Below are 5,586 nucleotides of genomic sequence, written 5' to 3' on the forward strand. Positions count from 1 at the left end.
CTCCACAACGGCTGGCGTCATGGGTCAATAAGGGGCTTGACTGGGGGGCGTCCAAGGACGTACCACTGTTGCAGGGCCGTATTCGAGACCTCCAAGAGAGGGCGATCAACCTGGTTGTAGTGGCGCAGGTCATGCTAATTCGGCGCCTTTTGCCCTGCAAATGTCGCCCTCTCCGCCTGTGGGAATTCAATCCAGAGTAACCGCGAGCTCTCCAACACTTCATGGGTGCGACGCTCGTGGAGATGTATAAACTATTCTTCGGATCACAAGAGATGTGTCCGGACTTGACCGAGGACGCAGGTCTGAGCTGCAATTGTCCGGATGCTCAAGTAAGTAGTTCTGTGCCCGGACACGCTGTCCGTATATTTATCATAAACTTGCCCTTTAAAGAGATGTCCCTTGAACAGGAGTGGATAGCAAAAGCAAAACTAATAAGGTGTCCGGCCCCCCTCCCCGAGACCACGCCGGATCCTGTGTTAACCAAGATGCTGGGGGCCACGCCTTTGGAAGAGGGCGAAGGGGGGAACAAGAAAACTACTGCCTCCGCTAAGGAGGCTCTCGAGAAAGGGGGGATCAAGAATCCCTCCCTCCAGGGGGGGAGAGGACCGCTTCCGAAGATCCGGAGGCCAAAGCCTCAAAGTGGGGGAAGAAATCCTCACCAGAGGGTCCTACGCCGGGAGAGGCCCCGGCCGCACTATTTCCCCAAGGAAATCAGCCCTCTAGCGAGCCGTAAGTAGAAAGGGGAGTTTTTGTAATAAGGGATATCCCTGTTTTTATTTCTGAGGATAAACGAAGTTTTACCTTGTAGTTCGGATCTCAGCCCTTCTCAGCAGAGCTCATCTTCGGGGGATCTTCGTCCGGAGATGACGGAGAGCGAAACGCCTCCATCTACCGCACCGTCAGGCAGGGCGGATGACCCTGAGGTGTCGTCACGGAGGGTTTCCCCGAGTCCGGCGGGGCCGGAAGGTTCGGCGCCAACTGGTGTACGGTCGGCGGAGCTGAAGGATCTGCTCGGGCGAGCGTCTATCTCGGAATCACCGTACGTTAATGGGTACGGTGATTGAAAGGATTTCATCCACTGAGAGCGGATTGCATGAAGCCGTTAGAAGTTTACTGATGGGGTTTGAGGTACGCAAAAATGATATACCCTCTGACAGTTTTGCATATAGAATGCGCCCTGTGTAGGTAGTAGCCCCTGAGACTCGGTACATTGTCAAAGGTGACAGCGTGCCGAGGATCATAATCTTAGTTGTAAGATGCCGCCCTTCCTATATAGGTGGCGGAGCGTTCGGTGGCTAGCCGGACTGATGGATTTGCTGAACTGAAGCGGCAACTTGACGTTGCGGATGCACACATCACGCTGGTCAATAGGCGACTTGACGAGTCACAAGGTATGTGCCTTCCCTGCGGACACCTGGTAAGGGAGCTTGACGCCCGTGCCTTACAGTATGTATGCATAATGCAAATGGTGTCGCTGCTACGGAGGAGCTTCGGGCGGAGCTCGCCCGAGCTAAGGAGCAAGCCAGAAAAAGTAATGCGGCTGCCTCGAAGGCGGTCGAAGAGCTAAAAGCCAAATAGGCTGCTCACTGCCGAAGCAGGGAGGAAATGGCCGAGATGGCCGTGAAATTGAAGAATGCTGCCGACCGCTGCCATCTTCTTGAAAAAGAACACCGAGCGGTGCAAGGGGACCTTAAGAAGGCCACTGCCGAGGCCAAGGATGCTCGCTCTATGATGAGAGCTATGAAGGAGGAGCTACGTCAGGCTGGAGATATTGCGGCTGGAAAGCCTTTTCTGCTGCGGAGGAAGTTCACGGATCCCAAGTATGCTCAATTGGGCCAGCTGTGGGGTGCGGAGGATGCTTATCTGGATTTGGCGGCGAGTGCCGCGGATGCGGCCGAACACTTCTGAGGCCAAAAGGATCACGGAATGGAAGAGCTGTTTTGGTCGCAGTTCCATAGCCCAGAGCGTCCGCATCCATTGACCGATCATTTGGCCGAATGGGCTGAGCTGAATAGGTTGTCCTGACTTGCCATGAAGTCTGTCGTGACTCATTTGTGGCCAAAGAGGCCCGACCCGAAGAGTTATTTTGGCTTGGTGCAGCAATTCCTTGGTGCGGTGCCGCATATTAGTGCAATGAAGCGGTCAACATGCGTAGAGGGTGCGCGGATGGCTCTCGCCCGTGTCAAGACATACTGGGCGGAGATGAAGGCCACCGACGTTGCATCCCAGGATTCGGACCGAAGCCGATTACCTGTCGAGCACTACTTTGAGGAAGTCCTTCAGGGCGCTCGTGTAATAGAGACGCAGTGCTCGAAGGATATTATGTTCGAATGACATGTGTGGTTTGCAAAACAATGTTGCAATATAATATAAAGGCTTTTTATACTTGTGCGTTCAAGTAGTAAAGTACCTCTTGTGCGACCGTTAATGTATATGTATATAACCTGAAAGATGGCAGTCCTTGGCTTCAGCCCCCACGCACAGAGTGCGGGGGTGTTTGCAAAAAGGCGCATTTTCACACTGTATCCAACGTCTTGGTCCTGTGAAGGAGGTGATAGCGTAGCAAACTAGGCAACCGGACTATAATGCTTTATCACTTTCACTTAGCCATAGGAGTTCGATGGTGGGGCTACTATATAGCCCCTGGGGGCACCGCGCTCTCCCTAATTCGGGGTGCGTATGTGCCTGGCCGGGAAACGGTCCTTCGTTAATGCGGAGGAATTCTAAACATTCCCGTGGGTCATCGAGTGGTTGACCAGTCTCACGCTATATCATGACAGTCAGTTTTTGGCTTTCTCTACTAAGGTGCTCGCCGGGACGAACCGGGGCACAATCGCAGTAGTTCTCCTGGTGCCGCGTTAGCCGTTAAAACGGAACGTAAGGCAGCAAAACACAGGAGCCGGGCAAACCCAACATTTGAGCAAAGACATGATTCCGAGCTGATGCATATAAGGCCTAACTCGAGACGCCGAACACTCCCTAAGGTATTCGGTCTTTATGAAAACGGGCAGAACAATACCCTAAGCCCTAATGTCCAGGTACGCGCAAAAATTTCTGACGCGGCCGATGCCAAAGCGCCAGCCTCCTCTTTGGTTATAGTAAGAAACCGGGGGATGTGTATCACAAGAGACAGTAAGAAAGGTTTACGCAGGGTCTTAATCTGAAAAGAATCCTTGTGATGGGTCCCTACTGCACGTCTGTGCCTGTGTCTCCGTTGTGCCGTATCCTGGACGGGTGTAGCACAGTGTTCATCTGTAAAATGGAAGAACTTAGTTGGAAAAAGGATCGTGCGAAAAATGTATAAACAAAGTATTATTCATAAAATAAAATTGAGACATATTGTCTCTTATTGTACATGCGTGCAGCCCCTTGTGAGGGGGTACGCGGCTATTAAGCCCCTTGTTTATTTATGCCGGACTCGCCTAACCGTGGCCGGGATATAATTGACCTGTTTAGGTGCTTTGATCAGCAAAGCCGGATTAGTGTGTGGCTGTCAAGGCAGTCTCACTTTCTTTCGTTTTCAAGGAACACTCGAAGTTTCCCTTTAATGAGATGATGCCGCGTGGACCGGGCATTTTGAGTGTAAGGGATGCATAATGCGGTATTGCATTAAAGCGGTCGAAAGCTTCGCGTCCCAATAGTGCTTGATAGCTACTTTTAAATGAGGCGATGTGGAAGACTAACTTTTCGCGACGGAAGTTGTCGGATGAGCCGAACATAACTTCTAGTAGTAGAGAGCCCGTGCGATGGGCATATTGGCCTGGCATCACTCCTTTGAAGGAAGTGTTGCTATGGCGTATTTTGGTTGGGTCTATCCCCATTCTGCGGATTGTATCCTGATATAGCAAGTTTAGATCATTGCCGCCGTCCATTAGGACCTGTGTAAATTGTACACCGTCGATTATAGGATTTAATATCAAAGCAGTCCATCCTGCGTTCCGGATACTTCCGGAGTAATCCTGATGGTCGAAAGTGATTGGTTTTGACATCCAGTGTCGGGACTCCGCTGGGGTGGACCGTGCGATGCGTACTTTAGTGGGCGCCGCTCTATTTTTTCCTGTTGTCACTTGAAGTGAGTTTACTGTTTTGACCTCTTATGGGAAATTGCTCTATTTGTGTGGTTCATCATCATCCTCGCTTGGTGTGTCAAGCCCCTTGTGTTCGGCATTGAGTCGGCCGAACTGCTTGAAGACCCAACAATCTATGTGGGTGTGGTTTGCAGGCTTCCCGGAGGTACTGTGGATTTGGCATATCTTGTCCAAGATTTTGTTTAGGTTGGATAGCTCGTCGCTATTGTCCTTGAGAGGCAGTTTTGTGTTGTTCTGCCGAGAGCTTTTGAATCCGGCGTTGACTGCTGTGCTCTTTGGACCATTTCCCTTGGTCCGGCGCTGGTCCTTGCTGCATCATGGTTTCCCGTTTCCATCCCTAACCTTGGATGTACTTGGGTCGCTGGTGCTGCATCTTACCAGCCAGCTATCCTCTCCCGCGCAAAAGCGGGTCATGAGGCTTGTTAGTGAGGCCATTGTTCTTGGCTTTTCCTGGCCAAGGTGCCTGGCGAGCCATTCCTCTCGGACGTTGTGTTTGAAAGCTGCTAAGGCTTCGGCGTCCGAACAGTCGACTATTTGGTTCTTTTTGGTGAGGAACCTGTTCGAGAATTTGCGGGCTGACTCTCCGGATTGTTGAGTTATGTGACTTAAATCGTCTGCATCCGGAGGGCGGACATAAGTCCCTTGAAAATTTGCCCGAAAAGCATCCTCGAGCTCTTCCCAACTTCCAATGGTATTTTTGGGGGAGGCTTTTAAGCCAGTGCCGTGCTGGCCCTTTGAGCTTGAGGGGTAGGTATTTTATGGCGTGGAGATCGTCTCCTCTAGCAATGTGTATGTGGAGGATGTAATCCTCTATCCAGACTCCTAGGTTTGTTGTTCCGTCATATGCCTCTATGTTTACGGGTTTAAATCCCACTGGGAATTCATGACCCAGCACCTCATCGGTGAAACATAGGGGATGTGCGGCTCCCCTGTATTTGGGTGTGCCGTTATGTTCGGATACTTGGCGTGTTGCATTGCTTAAAAGAGCTTGCTTTCTTGGCCCGTAGATGGACCTAACTGGGCCATCCTTTTGATGTGAATCCTTATGCGGTTCGCGTGCCGGATTGTGTGGTCGTTCATCCGACCGGGCGGCTTCTTTGTTCTTTTGTTGCGGGGGCTCTAAGGCCTCCTCATCGAATCCGGGCAGTAGTTTGCGCTTCGGGTAGCTCTTTGTTTGGCGACTGTCGTCGTATTTGTCTGCGGTGTTGAGTACTTTGCTCCATCTGATTCTGAGTGCATCTTCCGCTGTTTTGAGCTTCCGCTTCTGCTTTTTCAGGCTACGCGCAGTGGCGATGAGCCTTTTGTGGAGGTTCTTCTGCTCCAAAAACTTGTCCGGTGTGAGATCGTTCGGACTGTTATCTTCGCCGGGGACGGGCTGCTTATCCAAGTTATCCTGTTCGGATGGTTGCTCGAGGGCATGTTCGTCGTCCACCGGTTCACCCTGCACTATGGCTGGGTCTGTGTGGGTGCTGTCGTTGTCGAGGCGGGACTTTGGGCG

Source organism: Triticum dicoccoides, chromosome 7B, assembly GCF_002162155.2.
Source record: "Triticum dicoccoides isolate Atlit2015 ecotype Zavitan chromosome 7B, WEW_v2.0, whole genome shotgun sequence".
In the NCBI taxonomy this organism is placed as follows: Eukaryota; Viridiplantae; Streptophyta; class Magnoliopsida; order Poales; family Poaceae; genus Triticum; species Triticum dicoccoides.